Genomic DNA, 22,936 nt, shown 5'->3' on the forward strand with positions numbered 1-22,936 from the left:
GGCAACTCTAAGTCAAAGCAGCCTTCATGTCACAACTAAGGGTGTTCATAACACTAAAAAAATTATACTTATCTCACTGCGAGACTTTAGCGAAATCTCTTTCTGGCCTTAGTTTTCTCATCCATGAAATAGTCTCTGGTCTCTGTTTCTTGGTCTGTGAAAAGTGAAGTAATAATATCTACCCATAGGATGGTTATTAGGATCAAATGAGAAAATGCCTGTGATCTTGAGCTTTTGTGGAGTGTCCGGCTGCCAGAGGCGGTGGTAGTTGTTGAGCTGCACTTGAAGGTGGGGAGGGATTTCACTGGAAAGAAGTGCCACTGTACAAGACGAGGGTCAGACAGACACCATGTCTAAGGTGAGCCTTGGAGAGGAAGGCTGTCGGGATCCAGAGAAGAGCGGGGCCGGAGATGCAGCTCTCCAGCCACGTGCCCCACAGGGCAAAGTTCCCAGACCACTTCCTGCCTTGGGGCTCCTACCCTTGCTGTCAGTTAAAACACTTTGTTCTTCTTCTTTTTTTTAAAATCCTCACCCAAGTATATGTTTATTGATTTTAGAGAAAGAAGAAAAAGTGGGGGAGAGAGAAACATTTATGTGAGAAAGAAACATTTGTTGCCTCCCCTATGCACCCCAACCAGGGATGGAACCTGCAACCCAGGTATGTGCCCTGACTGGGAATCAAACCTGCAACCTTTTGGTGTACAGAACAATGCTCCAACCAACTGAGCCACCCAGCCAGAGCTAAATACTTTGTTCTTGATAGAGCTCTCTCATCTCCCTGTCCCTCCACCGATTCATTTAGCGTCCACTGCTTTGCCAGGCCCGCTCCTAGGAGACGGGATTGCAGGCAAAAGCTTACACGATCCCTTCCTTAAGGAGTTCCCAGGCCAGGGTAAACCAGCACCACAAATCCAAAATCACAATAATAAAAATATGCAATAGCTTCAATCAGTTCAGAGCGTCCTCAAGAGGAAGTCAACGAAAACTTCACAGCTGAGGAGCTGAATTACATGAGCTGATGAAAGGAGTTACCAGAATAGAGAGAGGAAATGGAGCAGGACTTTCTATGCCGTGGGAAAGGCAGGTCCATGTAATTATCCTGTGAATAGCACAGTTAAGTAGCACTGCAGTGTATGTGTTAACTTGTTCTGTGTAAATGTTTAAAATATACTATAAAAACCTGTCTGGGCAAAAGTTCATTTCCAGCTCACCTAGATCACATAAGGGAAGCGGCCCAGGCCTCTCGACCTTTCTGGGAGGCCCGGCTGGAGCTCCTCGTGGCTGACACAGCGTGGGGGCAACAATGAGGGTGGCATCTCGACGTTCTCAGGAAGGACATCTTTTAGTCGGGCCCTCCTGCAGGCCCAGCTCAGGGCCCCAGCTGTGACGGTTGCCCTGGTGCACCCGTTTTTCCGAAGTGAACCAGAGAACTGCACGCAACGACACTGGAGCACAAATCGGAAGTCTGTTCACAGACCGTAAGGCCGCACGGCTCATCTAGAGCCACCATTCCCAGTACTAGGGAAATGGGCAATGGAATCCCTGATCAGAAAAGGGCTGGTTAAACCAGGAATCAGAGCCCAGGGGAGGAAGATGCTTCGGGGGCATTTTCTCCTCGCAGAAGGGAAGCCGCCGCTGAGAACCGCTGTTTGGGCGCGGAAGCGCTCGCTCACCGTCAGCCAGGCTTGGTCTCCCCTTCCTTGGTGGAGTTCGTGTACCCTCGCTTCCCATGCTGATCATGTGAAGATGTCATTTTTTTAAAAATCCTCAGCTGAGGATATGTTTATTGATTTTAGAGTGGAAGGGAGAGAAAGAAACATTGATCAGTTGCCTCTTTTATGTGCCCAACAGGGGATCGAACCTGCAACCTTTTCTTTTATGGGACGGTGCTCCAACCAATAGAGCCACTCAGCCAGGGCTAAACACATTCTTTTCATAGATGTGTCGATAGTGCTGGTTAATTGGCTTCCATTGAGGGAACTGCTCTGTGCTAGCCATTTTACCAGTATGATCTCTTGCCCTCGTTACAACTCAGTGAGAGAAGGGTTGTTATCCCTGTTTTACACATGGGGAAACCAGAGAGGTTATGTGACTTGCCCAAAGACGCACAGCTACAGAGTAAGTAGCAGAACTGGTCTTGGAGCTAATGTCTGTCCAGCTGCCAAACCTCCACGCGTTCTACTCTCACACACAAATGCCCTGCGGGCTACATGTGGCCACAGGTATGTTTTGTTCAATTCGCACAATGTTTTTAAAAAAAATGAGTTGGCTCCCAGCACATTTTAAAGTTTGAGTTAGTTGCCAACATTTATCAATGGGAAGAATCACATGAAAATTCAGATTTCTGGATTCTCATGAAAACTCAGAAATTGTGGCAACACTCACACAAGTCTGTCCCTGGCCAAAGCTGGAAGCGACCACCCTGCCTTGCAGTGGGACATGTGTTCCCCAGCTCACCACTCCCCCGCCACTCACTTACTCATATAAAAACTGCCTGGCCCTATAGGCTGTAGAGCTTGCTGCCCCTTTTGGGGGCTCTGCTGTTGCTGGGAATAGGATCTCGAACTTTCCATAGGGCCTGTGGACGTTCACAAGCTGAGGCTTTGTGAACGTAAAGCACGCAGAATCACTGTGACACTAGGCCAAGCTGCTATTCCAAGGGTCTGAAAACATTCTGTTTCCTCTCCTGTTAGGTTGATTTAATTAGCTCTGATCGAATCCCCTGAGTTTCCAGTCCAGTATTGCTATGGCTCATAGCAATGGAGAGAGTGTGAAGCCAGAGAAGTCAGCGGGGACCAGATGATGGCTCTGAGGAGTTCAGTTGGGCTCTTAATGAGTTTGAGGTGCTTGTGTGACATCTTGGTGGTGGTCAGGGTGGCAGGGCTCTCATAAGCATCTGTTCCCATGGCTCAGGAAGGGCGGGGCTGGGAGTCACCCACATCCATGGGATAGAGTCATAGGAATAGACAGATTAGAAGTGACATGGAGCCTGGGCAGGGGTCACCGAGGAGCACAATCAGTTCAGATGGATCACAGAGAGGGAGTAGGGGAAGAAGCAGGGGAGAGCAACTGAAGCCAAGAGAATTTGCAGGCAAAGGAGGTGACTTACTGGACACTAAAGAGAGGTTTAGGGAAGCGTTGGCAATCAAGGGTCAGGGCAGGCACCCCAGAAGTTTTAACAAGTGAGGTAAGAGAAGGAAAACATAAAAATCCAATCACAGGCCTGGACAGTGTGGCTCAGTTTGTTAGAGCATCATCCTGTAAACTGAAAAGTCGTAGGTTCGATCCCCAGTTGGAACTCATGCCTGGGTTGAAGGTTCAGTCCCCAGTCAGGGAGCAAGCAAGAGGCAGCCAATCAATGCTTCTCTTTCACATCAATGTTTCTCTCCCTCTCTGTCTCCCTCCCTTTCCCTCTTTCTAAATATGTCCTTGGGTGAGAAGAAAGAAAGAAAGAAAGAAAGAAAGAAAGAAAGAAAGAAAGAAAGAAAGAAAGAAAGAAAGAAAGAAAGAAAGAAAGAGAAAGAGAAAGAAAGAAGGAAGGAAGGAAGGAAGGAAGGAAGGAAGGAAGGAAGGAAGGAAGGAAGGAAGGAGGGAAGGAAGGGGTTTAAAACAAAAAGAGAAACTGGATCACAATGGGTTATGTAAGAATCAAACTGGACATTTAATACCAAAGAATGAAGCAAAGCTGCCCTTGATAAACTCACCCTTAGGGAATGTAAAAAGCAAGATATAACACGTTATGGGGAGAGACTGGCTCCTCTCTCCAACTGGGGGCCGAGGAGCTTCAGGGACAGGCAGGCCTATTCCCGTGACCAGTGGAACCCCAGAGAAGCACATCTGAGGCTGAAACTTAGGGGAATGAGAAAGCAAAAGCGGCCATTTTAGCTGGTTAAGGGAGATGAGAGCAGCAGACGTGTCCTTGCATTCTCTACACAGTGAACCTGTCAAGACAGCCAGCTTCTCTGGACGGCTGGAGCACCGACATTCTCATATTTATACTCCAATACTCCCAGGTCACCTGTCGCAGTTAGCTAAGCTGGGACACCTTTCTAGCCCTGCCAAACCAACACTTCAGCTGTCCCATGGTGCCTTCCCCGTTTCTAGCTTTTCAACACAGTTATTTTGGCATTTGGTTGACATTGGCCCTTGTTTTTATAAGACTGGGTAGGAAAAAAGAAAACACTGGCCAACCCTAATGCTCTATACTTCAGATAAAAATACATCACCAGGCACCTGAAAGCCATGGGTGTGAGCCACAGTTTTGTTGCCCTGAGGGTGGGTGCAGAAGCTCTACAATGAAGGAAGAGGGAAAATTCAAAGAGCACTTGAGAAATGATGAGACTGTGTACCCTAGACTGTGTCTAAAACATGAAGAAATGAGGCATGTCTTAAAAGATGAATTAAGAATCAAAACCATCCACCTGGAGCACAGGATAAATCACCTTCCACTTTAGGATGTGGATGCTGGAACGCCTGGGAAGGTGGCATTGTGTGGAGAGATCCTGGAAGAGCACCGTGGGTACAAGAGACCCTGTAAAACCCGAGGCGAGGCGAGCAGTCACCCAGCTCCTGGGTGGTGGGATCTCCCCCACATTTTTCCTGTATGCATGTTTTTTTAGAACACTGAAAAAATCACATACAAAAAAAAATAATGATAAAGAAATGTCGGTGACAAAAACGCAGCAAAAATAATAATAGTAGCTAATGGTTAATCAGTATTTACCATGTGCCAAGCACAGAGATGTTTCACCTAATCCTAATAAATCCTTACAAGGTGGTTATTATCGTTCCCATTTATAGAGGAAAAGACTGGGGCTTTTAGAGGTTGAGTGATGTATCAGAAGATCCCGGGTTAACTGAGGGTCAGAGGCACGACTTGAACCCCATCTGTCTGCTTCGAAAGCCAGACTTCTCACCTCTACTGTCTCCTGCCTCCCAGGTCTGTGCACCTGTTGGCAGACAGGGAGCTCGTTACAGAATCCTTCCTCAAGCAAACAAACTAGTATTCACTAGCCTCTTGAAAATTTTCAAGGAAAGTCACTAACACCTATCCATAGCACACTCTCCTACTCAGTCTTCCACAAAACCCCTGTTGAAAAATCAGCATCAGCGGGCCCTTCTTCCCAACCTTGCAATGAATTTCTCTTGTCTCCAAAGTAAGAGGACAGAATGAGAATTGGGTAATAAGAAACTACCCTAGAAACTTCATTTTTATTGTTTCTACTGTTTAATCCATCTTTAACTTTTTTATGGTTATGAAAATGTTTACACACACACTACATAGAGAGTAGTGCAATGAACCCTCATTACTCATCACTCAGATTCAACAAATATAAAAATCTTGCCACAGACTCATCTGTTTTTGTCACCTACTGAAGCACTTTAAACCAAACTCCAGATGTTATGATGTTCTGTCATTTTATTCCATACTTTACATCTCTAAAATATATAGACATTTTCTCATACCAGCACTTTATTATCACCTTAAAATTTAATAACAGATCTTTGACATGATCTAATACTGAGTATTCAGTGACTGTTTCCAAAAATGTCTTTTTATGACTTGTGTGCTTGAATTAGACTTCAAACAAGCCTACACAATACATTTTAAGCGCATATTATGGCTCTTTAATCTTTTTTTGTTCTAGAACAGTCTCTCTGTTGTCCTCTGTCCCCCACATTGGCTTTTTTCCATGCCAATGACTTGTTGCAAGATCAATGTTTTAATGTTTTCCCTCCCAAAAATCATGTATACATTGAATAATACTAGGTTGTAAAAAAAAAAAAAAAAAGGCCATAGGCATTTATATAACAAATGGGGATTTCATAGCATTTATAAGCTTGAGGAATGGACTCCACAATAGGACAGGTAAATCATTTCTCAGCTTTTATATATTAAACTCCCACATCATATAAGAAATAAGATACTCCTTGTAATGGAAAAATCATCAGATGAAAAGAGTGGTCCAGAGTAATAGTGGAGAAATGTGCAGAAACGGAGATCGAAGGGAAAGATGACATTTGGTAATTTATTCACTCCCGGGTGAGAGGCTTTGAATCCACAGACATGAGCATTCACTTCACAGGCAACGTGGATACAGCAGTGGGCAGCAGTCCTCGCCAGGAATTAGCTCACAGTCGTCATAAATAGCCGTACAGTCTCCGCACACCCTACCCACACAGACACCTTCATTCCTCTTCTCCCATCCTGACTTCTGATGACCCTTCCAGCCTGCAGGGCCCTTGCTGCCCGGGGAGAGGTGCTTGTGGACTGGCACATGAAGCCTGGTCCCTCTGGGAAGATCTGTTCAGATTTTTTGAGGTTTGATTCTCTACTGGGAGTTAACACATTGGTATTTGGAACTATGAGGCAGCCCCTTATGGATGAGATTACTGTGCGCCAGCCTCTGAAAACCAGACAGCCTGGCTGTCTTGATGAGCGGCTTTCGGCAGCCTGAGGCTCTGTGGCCATAGCCAGGACGGCCCTTTTGGAAGACCAGCTGCCACCCTCACCATTAAGTGTTTTACCTGGTGAATGTGGTCTTCTATGGCCTCTTCTTTCCCTCTCCTCTGCTTTATTCTACCACCCCAATAACCCTCCCATCGATTTCTTCCTTGTCCCCAAAGCCACTCCACCTGCCCAGCCCCCTCCCCTTCTCAGACTATTCCAGCTAACCTAACTTGTCTTATATGTTCTAGCCTCGCTCTGCTATCACATCTTTCTGAGGCTCTTTCTCTTCTGGTACTGGATCCTTCACACTCAGTCCCCGCTCCCTGCAAGACAGCATGCCCACTCCCCATATAGCGCTGGCACCTCTTACTGCCCTTGCCTAGAAGGTCCCATTCCCATGCCCACCCAACCTACCAATCTGCTAGAGTGACTCCTTCCTACACATCCTTCTAGACTCACCTCAACACCCCACCCACCCCCGGGAAGCCCACTTCCTGTCTGGAACGCGCACAGCCGCAGAGCCCTGTGCTTCCCCCACCAGGTAGGTACGAGACTGTTAGTTCTCTGAAGGAGAACGTATGTCTTGCCTTATCCATCATGCCTTAAGTGCCAGGAATAATTGTCAGATGACTGAGAAAGCAATCTTTTAAGACAACAAGGCTTCTCTGCTCCAGGCTGAACAACTCTGCTCATTCCATTTCCTCTTCTTTGATGGGATTTCCAGGTTCCCCCGCAGAGCGGCCTTCCTGAGCATTCTGCAGGACACCATGTGAGTATAACCTGGCTTGTCCCATTGGGACATAGGCCCCGATAATGAAGCCATAACTGGGGTAGGAAGGGTACTCTCACTGCCTTGTTTGCTCCTGCTGTGTTGTTCCTGAAATCCCCGCGTTCTCACCTCACATTCTGCTCCTTCCTTGAGTCCGTTTCCACCATCGGACCCGTGTACAAGTGGTTTCGGTCCAATTTTTAGGCCTATACAAATATCCCTTACAGGCAATATCACCTTGTTAGATTCAGCCCTCTGTGTCACTTAGCGTTCTCTATTTGCAAGGAAAAGAAACTAATTCTCATTGTCTTTTTTAAGTAGAATCTTTTTTATTCAGGAAAAAACGTTTTCCAACCACACACAGGAAGGGTATTAGGAACAGGGAGCTCTCTGTCCATTCAGCCCTGACGCCTACCCAGTTCACGTGGTTTTGGCAGCAATAAGGGGGTGCATGGTGATGACCCTCAAAATAAAAATGGTGCGTGCGTGTGTATGGGAAGGAAAGGGGTGCAAAAGCAGTGGCGAGTGGTGGCGGGAAGAGCAAGGCAAGGTCAGTACTGAGGACACCGGAGGTGAGAGGTTGTCCCATAACACGATCTTGTTGATCACAGCACTGTGGACACTTTCGCTGCCCATCAGCAGGACTAGCGTCTTGGCAGCCACGGGGGCAGTTGAAGGCTGTTGAAGTCGGGGGGCCCTGCAGTTGCTCTTGGTATGAACACCCACTGTAACTCCCCATCTTGCAGCACTGAGTCCCAGGTCCCAGGTCACTTCTGGCCCCTAAGTGTCAGCCCATTCACAAAACAACTTGACCATTCTTTCTAGGACAACCTCAGTTGGCATGATGTTGACAAAGGTTTTCCTGGGATGGCAGCCCAGAGGGACGCCGAGTCCTTATAGGACACAAGGCGAGTCCCAACAGGGCCGGTCTGCTGTGAGGTTGTTGAGGCAGGCATTCCCCCTGGGCCACAGCACTGCTGCTGGGGCTGCGGGCTGGCGGGTGGGGGAGGCAGAGAGCTTGGAACACACGCTGGACTCTGGATTGTGGCTCTGTCAGCCGGGCAACAGCCCTTGCTCTGCCACTTCCTCCGGCTGTTTTTTAAAAAGAATTTGTTTGGAGGCTCTGAAAGGGTAACTCTTGGAATACAAAAAAATGCTGGACAACCAGGTCACAGTTAGAACAAGAAGCAAAACAGTTGGAATCCAGGAAGCAGAAACCATCAGACACGCTTTACAGGACATTGCTGTGGGGAGCAATCAGCTGTGACCCTGTTCTATCACTCTCAAGGTTCTGGCTCCCAGGAAGCACAGGCTGGCTGGCCTGGCCGGGTCACACGCCCACCCCTTGGCAAGGAGAGAGGCATCTTAATTCTTCTGAGGCTGCACCCAGCGAGGCAGACAAAGCTAGATGTTATCAGATGGTGAGTTGATTGCTCGTCAGGGAAAATACTAATCTCCATTCTATTGTCCTTTTGTTATAACTTGGACAAATTCTAGAGATAAAGGAGGCCAGGATGGGGAAGAGTCAGTGCAGTGCCTCATGCAAAGGGTAAACCTGGGTCAGACTCCAGCAGTCCACCCCAGCCTCTCTTCTGAGCAGCACAGCAAGTGGCAGGTGATCCTGAAGGCAGCCAGACAGCCGGTGAGGCACTATGGCACCAGTCTCTTCAGAGTGGCACCCACCAAGGGGCAGGCTAGGACTTAAGGAATGTTCATGAGCTCAGTGCTCACCATCCTGCAATTAACCCCAGGCACCAGGCTTCAGCAGCAAGACAATTCCAATCTCCATGACCTGGAAGGTTTTCCTGCTTTCTGGTGACTCCTGCCTTAGCTGCCTCCTTCTTCCTTTGTTCCCTGAGTTCTGCTCTTACTGGAATTTCTCTCCGCCTACCAGAGGTGTTCAACACGCAGCCTGCGGGCTGCATGAGACCCAGGATGGCTATGAATGCAGCTCAACACAAAATCGTAAATTTACTTAAAACATTATGAGATTTTGTGTCTCTGTGTGTGATTACGTGTCGCAATGTATTTGATGTGTAGCCCAGAGACGCCAAAAGGTTGGACCCCACTGTGAGTCTAAACCCTGCCTGAGCTGCTCTTGCTTGCCCTCTGGTGGCTATGCCTGGTATGACAGTGCTTTCCAGTCTGAGAAAAAGTCCCCAACCTACAGATAGCGACCTGGTTCTGCATCCTGAAAGTGAGCCCAGCAGATTAAGCAAGCATACTTTCCAAACAAAGAATTGTGGACAGGAGTTTTTTTCAATGGGTCTATTTATGTAAAGTAACGACAAGTCCTATAAAAGTATGAACGAACAATTATATCTTGCATCTATGTTCTAAGTCATTTACGTTGGAAAGAGTAGGAGGGTGTGACACAAGGGCTCTGCTGGAATGCTGCAAATGTAAGGCCACAGCGGCAGCGACTCTCTGAGAGAATGGCCCTCTCGGCTCCTGTGGGACTTTACACTGGGGAGAAAGTCATGCACTGTTGAAATGTCAGCCTGTCAACACATCGCGTACCCTTCTACCAGGACTTCCATTATCAGCACACACACCCCATTTCCTGGGCTCCCTTATTCCAACAAGACCTCTCACCCCCTTCAGACGTGATTGTTAGCATTTCTCCTCCAGATCCCATCAGCCAGTGATCCACCACCTGCCATTTTCAGCCCCCATGTATTAGGCATTCCCAGAAGACAGGTTATACTTTATTCTCAAAGAAAAGAAGAAGAGGAGGGGGATGGGCAGGGCAGGGGAGAGTAGGGGGGGGGGATGGGGACAACTGTAATTGAGCAACAATACATTTTTTTCAATTTACAAAAAGAAGAAAAAGAGGATGGGAAGCTACGGTATTAAACACTTAACAATATGAACTCAGACCTGTGGACATCCCCATTTTACAGGGGCAGGCGCAGACACCCCACAGTGAGCAAGCAGTAGGGACACCATCAACAATGAGTTGGGCTTAGGGGCTGCAGCAGGTTTCCCGAGAAAACGGCTGCACCCACTGAACTAGTCTTATGCGGGAAATCCTACCATGGGAGAGTCATTCTCTCAAACTTCAAGGTTTTTTTGTTGGGAATTCTTATTAAAGATGGTCATTAATCAAGTGCTCATTCACCAGAGTGCTTTATCAATGGAGACGCGCGCGCGCGCGCATGTGTGTGTGAGAAGAATAATATTAAGAACGTGGTCCCGTAATGATTCTTTATTTTCTCTGTCATGGAAATCCTTGCAATCTGTACAGAAGGATTTAATTTTGAAATAAAACCTTTTATGTCATTGTAGAGTCACATGTGGCTGTAAGAAACAAAACAGAGAGATTGCCACATTAACCCAGCTCTCCCCAATGGTAACATCTTGCAAAACTGTAAAACAATATCACGACCAGGATATTGACATTGATACAATGAAGATACAGAGCGTTTCCATCGCTGCAGGGATCCCTCAAGTCCTTTTATAGCCACATCCATTTCCCTCCTACCCCTACTTTCCATCCTTACCCTTGGCAGCTACTAATCTGTTCTCCATTTCTGTTATTTTGTTATTTCAAAGATGTGATATAAGCGGAATCATACAGTATATAACCTTTTGAGATTGGCTCCCCTACACACTTGGGTAAATCTGGAGATTCATCCAAGTTGTTTTATCAATAGTTTGCTCCTTTAATGCACCACAGTCTATTTAACCATTCATCCATTGAAGGGCATCGTTTATTTCCAGCTTGGGGCAACTACAAACAGAGCTTCTGTGAACATTTATGTGCAGGGTTTTGTGTGAATATGAGTTTTCATTTTTCTGGAATATACGTGCTGAAGAGCACAAATTGCTGGATTATATGTTAATTGCATGTAGTTTTTAAGAAACTGTGAACTGCTTTCCAGAGTGGCTGTATCGTTTCACATTCCCATAGCGATGTTTAAACGATCCAACTTCTCTTCATCCTCACCAGAATTTGATATTGTCAACATTTTTAAACTTCATCTAATCTTTACCAGCATTTAAAAATTTTGCTATTCTACTAAGTGTGGAGTGATATCTCATTGCAGTCTTAATTTATATTTTCCTAATGGCTAATGATACTGAACATCTTTTTATGTGATTATTTTCTATCTGCATTTTTTGCCTATTTTCTAACTGGATTTTTTAAAATGTGAGTTTTAAGAGTTATTTGTATATTCTAGACATTAGTCTGTTGTTGGATATGTGGTTTACAAATATTCTTTTCTCAGTCTGTAGCTAGTCTTTCATTTTCTTAGCAGAGTCTTTCACAGAGTTTTTCATCTTGATGAAGTCTAACTTAGCAATTTTTGCTTTTATGGATCGTGCCTTTGGTGTTAAGTCAAAGAACTCTGCCTACCCCTAAATTCTGAAGATTCCCCACACTTTTTCCTAAAATTTGCATAGTTTTACATTTTTCTTTCAGTCCATGATCCATTTTGATTTATTTTTGTATAAGATGTGAGGTTTCAGTTGAGGCTTTTTATTTTTGCTTATGGGATCTAATTGTTCCAGGACCACTTGTTGAAAGCTGTCTTTCTCCATTGAATTACTTTTGCTCCTTTATGACAAACCAGTTGGGCAAGTTTGTGTGGGTCTTTTTCTCAGTTCTCAATTCTGTTCCATCGATCTATGGGCCTGCCCCTCTGCTGGCACCACACCATTTTGATTGCTGTTACTATATTATAACTCTTGAAATCAGGTAGACTCCTCCTGCCACTTTATTTTTCTTTTCAAAATTGTTTTTAGGTATTCTAGTTCACTTGCCTTTCCACATAAATTTTAGAATAACCCTGTGTATATCTACAAAACTCTTGCTGTGATTTTGATAGGGGTTATATTAAATCTGTATGTTAACGTGAGAAGAATTGATATTTTTACTAGTTACCGAACTAAAGGCAACGTGTTCATTTGAGATAGCCATCATTGAAGTGGATGTCTTTCTGAAATGAGTGCCTTGGCAACCAAAGTTTAATTTTGGATGATGTCACTGTGAGTCCCCTTTGTAGGTGGCTGATTTCCTTTCCAGGATGTCCCAAGAGACCTCACTGGGATTGGGGTCTCCTTCCACTGGTATGATTTGCACAGGGTCTTTGGAAGGAACTGTTACGGAAAGCCAGACTCAAGACACGATTCAGGGAACGGAGTAAGCCTTTATTCACACGCGCGGGCTCAGAGGAGGCAGTCTCCAAATTCTGAGCCCCGAATCGGGGTTAGATAGGGGTTTATAAGCCCTAGCATTCCGGCGGGAAACGGATGGGCTTCCCAGGTGGGGGAAGGGATTAGCATTCAGGTGGGAGATTGATGAGATTGATGTGCTACCCAGGCGGGGGAAGGGATGTGAAAACGGGCTACAGGAACAGATAAGCAATGATTAACAGTTAACCTGGGAGGGGTCTCTGGCTAGGCTGCTCCTCTTAAGTCATCTTGCCCTTATCAGAACCCCTAGGCCCTTAGAGCATAATACCAGAGTCTTGGCATGTTGTTATGCATGGCACTGCTACGCCCCGTAAGCCTCCCTGGAGTTTTCCATTTACCAAGGAGCTGGTGTACCTACCTCCTCAGGGTTCTTAGGAGATGCAGGCACGAGATGTTCAGAACATTTATACATGTCCATTGATTTTTTTAGTATCACGGGGATTGGACTCATCATAGCCCATCAGGGGAAGGGGTGAAGAGAGACAGAAGTGAGTGGAGTGGTGATGGAAATCACAAGCCTCCGTTGCACATTCTCTCTGGTGGTGCCGTTGGTTTCTGGTTGCAAGGCTTTTTCACTCTTCCGGACCAGGATATGTGGTCTGGACACAACGCATTTACTCAATGGTCACAGCAGAGGTCTCCGTCTTCCTCACCCATTGGAATCCTTTCCTTGTGTCTTTAGCCCAGAGCCTCTCCTTGGGCAGCGACAATAGCCCTGCCAGCCAATCCACCCTCCTTAGTTCTCCTTAGCCTTGAGGAGTGAGAGACCCTTACCCACATGAATAGTCAATTAAGGCCTTTATCATTAGTGAGCTATTCTTCCCATTAGGCCATGTGGCCTTGATTACCTGCCCTGGGGAGCTTGTTGGATTATCATGAAAGCCACAGCTTTTTGGACTGGATACTGCAGGCAACACATGACAGAGGAAATACATGAAACAGATTCCCCCTAACCCCGCCCTCAGGAAGTGGTGCTCCTTTCCGTGATGGTATCATTCAAGTGAGTTAGGTGGTTAGTAAGCAAGATGCAAGTAAAGGGCATTCCCCTCAGTTAATTGCAAAAGCAATCGTGCAATCGTGCAGCTATGCCAATTGTTTTGTACTGGTCTCAGCGTACTAATAACCAATGTCATTGGCTCGACCAGCCCCTGTGGTTCTTACTAAGATTGCAAGATGCACCTCAGCAATAACCATAAGGAAACTTTGAAAAAAAAAATAAAAGTTTGTTACTTACAGGACCAGGAAATTATACAGCACACTTTGGACTACTCAGCAAGGTCACAAGTGCAGAGAAAGCACACAGGCCTGGGGTCTGCTTTTACTGTGGTTGAGGGTGGAGGTCTGGGGGCTTTGCAGGCTCACTCCTTACTGATGAATTTAAAAGTAAAAGCAAGAATTTAAAGTGAGAGTAGAGAAGAAAGGAAAAATCAAGTAGCCCAGATGGTCAGTTATTGAAATCAATAAGATCTCTAGAAGAAAGGAGCCACGGGCCAGAGGCGGGGGCGGGGTGGGGTGGCGCCAGGCTCTTTATCTAGCAGACAGAACCTTTCTTGAAGCGGATGCCTCAGCAGCCAAAGGCTAAATCAGGTACTTGTGTTCTAACAACAACAACTGTCAGGGCTTACACTACACTATTAAGATATGTTATTTTGATAAAATAAAAATTAACATGTAAATTCCATTCAGTCCCTAAAAAGACAGGAAAAAAATAAAAATAAAGCATTAAAAAATAAGAAAATATAATTACAAAATAATACGATAGAAATTTTCCAAGTGTATAATAATCATAGTAAATATATATGGACTAAAATAAGTAAAAGATAGAGTATGAGATTAGATTTTTTAAAAACTAAAAATAAAGTCCAGCTATGTTCAATTTACAAAAGATAAACCTATAACATAAAAACACTTAAGGTTGAAATTAAAGGATGGAAAAAAATATATATATATATGTAACACACAAACATCAATGAAAGTAAAGCTCCAATTAAAAGGCAAGAGATTGCCAGGATGGCCAAAGAAAGTAAACCCAACTATTTGTTCTCTACAAGAGATATATTTTAAATATAAAGAAAGTAAAAGGATATACTATGTTAACCATAAGCATAAGGGAGTTGGTATGACTATATTAATATCAGATAAAATAGACTTCAAGACAAGAGTAGTACCAGAAATAAAGGGGACATTTCATAATAACAAAAGGATCAATCCATCAGGAAGACACAACAATGTTAAATATATTTGCACCTAATAACAAATTCAAAATATATAAGGAAAATAATATACACCAAGTACTAAAGGTAGGAATAAACAAATCTACAACCATAGTTGAAGGTTTTTACTCTCTTCTCTCAGTAATTGATTAGAACAAGTGATGATAAATCAGAAAGCATACAGGGCCTTTGGTCAAGATGTGGTTTAGGTAAATGCGATACTCGAATCCTCCTACAACTAAACTACAGAACAACCATAATTCAGAACTGCCTGAAATCTAGCTGAATGGAAGTCCTGCAACTAAGGATATAAAGATGAAGCCGCAATGAAACTAGCAGGAAAGGGGACTGGTAAGAGGGACAGAGATACAGACAGGGCTAGTCCCACACCCATGTGTGGCAGATAAAAATCAGGAGAAATATCTTGGCTGCAGAGGCCCCTCCTGAGGAACAGGGGTACCAGCCCCACACTGGGGCCCCCAGCCCAGGGTTCCAGTGCCAGGAAGAGAAGTTCCTACACTGCTGGCTGTAAAAACCAGCAGGGATTGGGGCTGAGTAAGACAGGGGGCTATTGGAGTCCCAGGAAGTTCCTTTTTGCTTAATCCTCACCTAAGGATATGTTTATTGAATTTAGAGAGAGGAAGGGAGAGAGAGAGAAACATTGATGTGGGAGAGAGAAACATTGATCGGTTGCCTCCCATACACACCTCAACTGGGGGTTGAACTTGCAACCTAGGTATGTACCCTGACCAGGGACGAACCTGTAACCTTTTGGTGTACAGGACAATGCTCCAACAAACTGGGCTACCTGTCCAGGGCGCAGGTACTTCCTCTTTAAGTGTCCATGCGTGGACTTATGCAGACTCATTCACTCTGAGCTCCGGCACTGGGTCAGCAGTTAAAGTCACCAGGGACATATGTGGAGGAACTGAACTGTCTGAAATTCAGGATGAAAGCTGGAGGGGCAAATTTTTCCCAACAGAAATGCTAGCAAAGGCCATTAATCCTTTTCTGAGCCCTTCCCCCAAAGAGCCAGCAGGTGGGTACCATATCTGAGATTCCATCAATCCGGCTATCACTGTGTGCCTTGCCCTGGTGATTCCCTGAGACCCTGCCCCACCCAACTTTCAGGCCCACCCAAGTTGTTTCCACTGGCTTTTTTATATTAATGGCCTGTCTTGGCTCATGCTTTAGACTTTCCTAAAATCTCTCTAACAAGCAACATCTGGCCTCAGTGTGCCCCATTTCTCTCAGTAAGTGGCCCAAGGCCCAGCACTCGTGGCAGGCAGCCTTGGTTCACAGCTTAGTCTCGCCTTGATACCTCCATGCCCAGCACCAGGAGCAGCCATCTGCTGATCACTTTGTAGCTCATGCTGGGTGGCTCTGGGCAGAACACAAGTGATGGCTGATCTTGGCCTCCACCTCCAGCGAAGCCCCAGAGCCAATGCACCTGGTAGACAGCTTCAGACCTTGTCAAAGCACCACCCTACCACCTCCACAAGTGCAACACACTCGAGGGGCAGACTCAGCAGGCACCAGAACCCCACTGAAGTAATTCCTATTCCTTGGGATTGGCCCATCCACAGCTGATCATCCACAGAGGTTGCAACCAGTCCTTGCAGCTAGATGGCCTGGAGGTAAATCCCTTACATTGATATACCAATAACAATCAAGGCTCAACTACAACAGGAGTGTGTACGTAGCCCACTTGGGAGGGGCAGGGCACCTGGAGAGCCCCAACTAGTGTGAACAGTAAGGCTGTGCCACTGGACCCCACAGGACACCTACTACATTAGGCCCAGGAGATGTAGCAGCTGCATCTAACACAGAAAACAAACACAGGAAGGTTGTCAAAATGAGGAGACAAAGAGACATGTCCCAGATGAAAGAACAGAATAAAACTACAGAAAAAAAAAAAAACTACACAGAATGGAGACAAGCAATCTACTAGGTGCATAGTTCAAAATACTGGTTATAACAAAGATGCTCAATGAACTTAGGGGAAGTGTAGATGTACTTAGAGCAGTGATTTTCAACTGGTATTTCACAAGAATTTTTAAAACATGAAATAATTACCTGACTATTCAGTCAAGGCCACTGATATCTTTTCCTTTAAATTGTCAAATAAAAAAATGCCAACAGCCAACACAATAGCCATCCAGTGTGAATGAATCAAAATTATATCTATTTTTTTGTCAGATTGTCAAAAAATACATATTTTTGGTGTGTCACAGAATGTTAGTAATTAGGTTATATGTGCTATGAGATGAAAAAGGCTGAAAATCACTGATTTATAGAGAACTTAAACAACATAAAAAGGACATAGAAAACATAAAAAAGAATCAGTCAGAAATAAAGTATACATTAACTGAAATGAAGAATAATTTAAAGGGAATCAACAGTAGAATAGATGAAGCCAAGAATTAAAACAGTGATTTGGAATATAAAGAAGCAAAAACAATCAGAACAGAATTAAAAAATGAGGATAGTTTAAGGAACCTCTGGGACAACTTCAAACGTGCAAACATTCGCGTCATGGGGGTGCCAACAGAAAAGAAAGGGCAAGAAATTGAAAACCTATTTGGAAAAAATAATGACAGAAAAGTTTCCTAACTTGGTGAAGTAAATAGACATACAAGTCCAGAAAGTAGAGAGTCCCAAGCACCAAGACACGATATAATTAAAATGCAAAAGTTTAAAGATAAAGAGTGAATCTTAAAAGCAGCAAGAGAAAAGCAGTTAGTTACAAGGGAGCTCCCATAAGACTGTGAGCTAATTTCTCAATAGAAACTTCACAGGCCAGAAGAGATTTGGCAAAAGAGATAATCCAAGTGATGAAAAGCAAGGACCTACAACCAAGATCACTCTATCCAGCAAAGATATCATTTACAATTAAAAGACATATAAAGAGCTTCCCAGACAAGAAAGAGTGAAAGAAGTTCATCGCCACCAAACCAGTATTACATAAAATGCTACAGCATCTTCTTTAAGAAGAAGAAAAAGATAAAAGAAATATGAATAATGAAATGGCAATAAATACATAGCTATCAACAATTGAATCTAAAAAACAAACAAGCAGAAGAGAAATAGACTCATAGATACAGAGAACATTTATTGTATATATTTATTAGATGGATAGATAGGTAAATAGACAGATAGACAGATAGACAGACATAGATAGATAGACAGATACAGAGAACATTTGTTATATACATATATCTTTCTCCCCAGTTGGCCACTGTGTCAGCTTTATACAATCTTTAGCCTTAGAGAATTTTAAATATTTGTTATTAAGTACAGATTAAGCCCAGAGTTTGTTTACTTTACTGTTTCAAAAAGAACCTGGAGGGCTTATAAGAATATGTCATAGGCTAAAAATGGAGCATAAGACCCAGCCAAGACAAACTAGAGGTGGAATATAAAGATGTGACCCCAAGACAGCTTTGTAGTCACAACTGCCTACAGTTGGGGCAGCACAAGTCCACACGTGGCCAGGAGAGAATTCACACCTTTGTTCAGGGAGTCCTGGTTTGGGCTGACATGGGGCGGTGGCAAGTGCCCTCTGCCCAGGTGCTTCTCTCACATGTTAGGTGGAGAGGTTGCCCCGGCCGCTACACCACACCCCACCCCACGCCCGAGCTGTCCTAGGCAGGAATCCTATCATGGGCATTGCCTCTGGGAAGTGACTCAGAGATACATGGGGTGACAGCATGTCTCAGGAATCTTACTTTATGGCAGGATCCACCCTCCCTCCCCGCAGCGGGCCCTGGAGCACGTGGAGAACACAACACTTGGAGGAAGTGATCCTCGGGGCCTGCCCAGCCCAGCGCAGCACAGGCAGCTTACAGACGTCCATCCCGCCATAAATTAACTTTGCATATTAAATCGAGTTGCCCCGACAATTTACTTTTGGGGGAAACATTTAATTAAGTTGTTAATTTTTATTTTGCTATTTGATTTTTTACTTTGGTGTCACTATAAGTTTATTTGCAGGTCTCAAGCATTTGCACAGTGGAGAAGTGCCTAGGTCCTAGGCCCTATGGGTTACCTCTCCCACCCGGCAAGGTTTACCTTACCAGACACTCACTTCCCACTCTCCGGCAGCTACCAGGACCTGGAACTCCTCCCAGGATGCGATGTGCTACCTGGGCTCCAGAAAACTAATTTCAGGGGGGAAACTTGAGAAGAGAAAGGAACTTTCTGGCTTTTTGTGCCTCCAACCCCTAGTGTACCTGGGGTTGCAAGTAGAATCTTAACAAGCCAGAGGCACTTTTGGGGGCTGCAAGGCAAGACCTGGGGAACCCAGACTTAAATGGGGTACTTCTTTGACTGGCAGGGCTGGGTTAGGCACTGTTAAATATCCCATAACCCATTAAATGTGGATCCTAACTCTTAGCATGGTTTTTAATTGCGTATTTATTTTTGTCATCGTTCAATAGTCTATCTCACTCACTGTCTGTAAACTCCTTGAGGCCAGGGATGGGTTTGTTCCCACTTCCCAGCAAAGTACCTGCCACACTGCAAGTGCTCAGCAGCTATTGTTGAGCCAATGAAGGTTGAATTTTTACATTCTCCCGAGACGAGATTTCGCTAGACTCTTACTTAGTTATAAAGCTCAGGGCCTAAATGCCACCAGGGGCACAGCTGCCATTAGAGTCAGGCCTATTTCCTCACTGCAGCAGGAGCACACACACTATGGGGGACTGTGGGACATCTCAGTAAGAGGCAGGAGGGCCCTGTTCCAGGATTTGAGATTATGCTGGGCAATTTGGGAGAATACTTAAGGAAGCAAAACTTTGTTCAGGGCTGAACACTGTCAAGAAGCAAGGGAAATCTGGTGATTAGTCCTCTCGATTTTCGTGTAGGAGGCGGGAGGAGCATAGCAAGGCTAGAGCTGTCATTAAGTAATGAAGCAGTAGTCACTCCTGTTAGCTGAGAGAGGAAATGTTTGGTCATTTTTGAGTTGCATAGTGTCTTATTTATTTATATATCTATTGTTTAGCATAAACACATGTATTTACCAACCAAAAGGTTAATTGTATTTAAACCAATACTCAGAAATAGTTGCGTGTAAAATGTTTGTGATAAAGATAATAACTGAACACAGTAATGAAAAAAAGAAAAAGCATGAGATTTGTTCATTGACCTGAGCTTCTTTATCCTCACAGCTAATTCCTGTTCAGAAGGATGATGGAATTTTTTCTCTACTTTTTCACAGACCCAAGTGCAGGCAACCTTGTTTATGGCGCAACCCACCACCCGTTTCCCGTCTTCCAATTTTCTGGCGCTTTCCTCCCCATCCCGTTCCTGATGTTGAATCAATGCACCTATAAAGTTGCAGACAGTCTGAGTTTTCCTGCCATCAGCTGTGGTTTCTTCAGACTTCTCCCTACGGTGATATGAACTGTGTCATTTCCAATGTGCTCTCAGTTTTTTGGTGAGGTTTTGGCCATCAGAAGCAAGGACACAGTCTGGTGTGGCCAGGCACCTGTTTCCCGCACAGCCATTCCTCCTCCTCCTTCTTTCATGTGCTCATCAAAGCCTTTGATTTTCGCTGAGCTCCATCTTCCTACCAGCTGCTGAATGGTGGGCGCAGGTGGCGTGCAGGGAGGGAAGCGTGGCTGTCTTTCCTTTTGTCTTGTTCTCTCGTGGTCACAGGGTGACCTCATCTGATACTGATCTTCTGTGAAATTGTTTATGTACAGCAGGAAAAACAGCCTGTTGGTTGTCAGGCCAGTAGGGTGATCTGTCATCGCAGTTTGCCTGGGACTGAGGACTTACCCAGGATGTAAGACTTTTGGTGCTAAAACTGAGAAAGCCCTAGGCAAACTAGACAATTGGTTACCCTGTTGGCCAGCTACCAGCTGCCAGAAATTTTTTTTTTTCTCACTTGGCACAGTGATACTTCCTGGAATACTTGTCAAATCCTACCCAGTCACTGGAAATAAGTATATATGTAGACACATGCATTTTAATGTGCTCATGCATGCATCAACCATATAACACTAACATTTATAAATGCATTTACATAAACACACACATTACAAATACAAATGCACTATACTCACATATACACACATACACATGCGTATATATGTAATATATATGTAAATCACAAATCTCTACACATATAAATACATGTGTCTAAACACTCATGCAAATACACATACATCCAAACACAAGCATATACATCTAGGCCATTGGAGAAATGGGGAAGCATAGAGGAGACTAGTGAATAGGGCTGGGTGGATGAAGCTAGGATTGAAAAGAGAAGTTCCAGTGGGTTATGGAGGAAGGACTTTAAATAGCAATTAACAAGAGTGTTGTGATGTCAGGGAAAGAGCCCTGGATTTGAAATCAGATCCTGAGATTAAATCACAGCTCTGCCATTTACTAGCTGTGTGACCTAGGAAACAGACTTAACTTCTCTCTTATTTGCAAAATGAGTTGCTGTAAAGATATAAATAAGTTCCAGAATGTTCTAATGCTTAATAACAAACCAAAATTGTTGTTGTTATTATGAGGTATGTGGGGACTAAAGGTGTATGAAGACTTGACTTCCACAAAGTGATGTTTCAGAAAATAACCTTCATATAGATCACTACCATCATCATCCCATTTGAGACCAGAAAATCAAGGTCCAAAAGAGGTAAAGGTATTAGCCCTAGGACCAGGTGTGGATGATGCTTGCATTGCAGGAAGTGTCCAGCAGGAAACTTGAGCCAGGCCTGGGCTGAGGGTGTGGGACCCAGCTGCTATCAGGGGAAGTCTTGCTTGTCAGGGACTCTGCCCGCTCTCAACAATACTGAGCTGTCCGAAAGCCTTCCTGAGGACTCTGAGGCCTGATTGCACATTATGCAAACTAGGGTCATATTCTTCCAAAAGGTGATCGTTCTGTCGCCTTTGTCCGTGTACCACAATGTCTCCAATGAATCTTAATCCTTATCTTTTCCTCTGAGTATAGGTGGCAGCTCTCTTAGCATCCTTTCAGTGTTGCCAAGAAATGACTGCAGGCTTGGTAGAAAGTGTGCCGAGCTGACAGTTGGAGGATCTGTGTTCAAGTTCTGACTTGGCCTCTTACTAGCTATGAGGTCCTGGGCCAGTCATTTCCCTTTCTGAGGCCTGAGTTTGCCTCTCTGTTCAGTTAGGATAATAGCCACCTCAGGCAGAATGAAAGGTAAGAATGAATATGAAAGTGCCTAGCTAGGCTATGACCCAGAGTGGAGACTCATTAATGTTGGCTGAACACTTGGAGTAAAATTAACAGAGAAAGAGACCTCCATTCTAGAACAGGAAGTGCTAAATGTGTGCAACCTTTAGAAAGTCTCTTTAACTTCTCTGAGCCTCAATTTCCTCAGCATGAAATGAGAAAATTGACCTGGATAATCTCCAGCCTCCTTTCCAGTTCTGTTGTTTGAGAACCATGTGATCTGAACTGTCTGATATGAACCATAAATAGCTTCTCCTGATTCCTTAAGGGCACACATCTATCTAGAGTGTGAAGAGTGTCAAAGTTGGAAACGGGCACGAAGGGGAACAAGGTCACAAAAAAAGGACTTAGTGTGATAGCGCCATTTTTTCCGCTTTCAGTTTATGCCTGTTTCTCAGGGCTTTCAACAGCAAAATGTTGGGACAGAGCCTTCAGAGATTTGCAAACTCTGCAGGCTGTAGGCGCCACTATGAGGAAGGTCCAGGGAAGAATTTGCCATTTTTGGTGGAAAACAAGTAGCTACTAGCTATGATGACTTTGTACTTTGGATCTGGATTTGCTGCACCTTTCTTTATAGTAAGACACCAACTGTTTAGAAAATAAAGATCCATGAAACAGATATGAAGAGGAGCATTTTAAGAGGTGCAGTCTCTGAAAAATGGATCAAACTGTTGAACACAACATACTAGATGTATTTGTAAATAAACCTTGGCATGAATCCTAATGCCTCTTCTCCGAAATTAAAAAAAAAGAAAGTTGGAGACAGACACAGAGTAAGAAACTCAACACCCATCTTAGAGGCCTGTATACTTTTTTAATTTTATTTTAAAATCATGTTTATTCTATTACAGTTGTCTCAATTTTTCCCCCTTTGCCTCTCTCCACCCATCCACCATGCCGCCCTCTCCCACAGTCAATTCCCACTCTATTGTCCATGCCCATGGGCCATTCATACATGTTCTTTGTTTAGTCCCTTCTCCTTCTTTCCACCATTGTCCTCCTTCCCCATCCCCTCTGGTCACTTTCAGTCTGCTCCATGTTTCCATGCCTGTGGTTTATTTTGTTCATTAGTTTATTTTGTTGAATAGATTCCA

The 22,936-nt window shown here is 44.4% G+C and overlaps 2 pseudogenes; one reads left to right on the top strand and one right to left on the bottom strand.

Moving 5' to 3' along the window:
• Window positions 1-1,211: 1,211 nt before the first annotated feature.
• On the bottom strand, window positions 1,212-20,317 carry LOC129070186 (fatty acid-binding protein 5-like; annotated as a pseudogene).
• A 1,714-nt stretch (window positions 20,318-22,031) lies between these two features.
• Window positions 22,032-22,445, top strand: LOC129070139 (cytochrome c oxidase subunit 7C, mitochondrial-like; annotated as a pseudogene).
• The last annotated feature ends 491 nt before the right edge of the window (window positions 22,446-22,936 follow it).

Source organism: Pteronotus mesoamericanus, unplaced genomic scaffold, assembly GCF_021234165.1.
Source record: "Pteronotus mesoamericanus isolate MK-2021 breed Mesoamerican mustached bat unplaced genomic scaffold, CSHL_Meso_final contig_246, whole genome shotgun sequence".
Classification (NCBI taxonomy): Eukaryota; Metazoa; Chordata; class Mammalia; order Chiroptera; family Mormoopidae; genus Pteronotus; species Pteronotus mesoamericanus.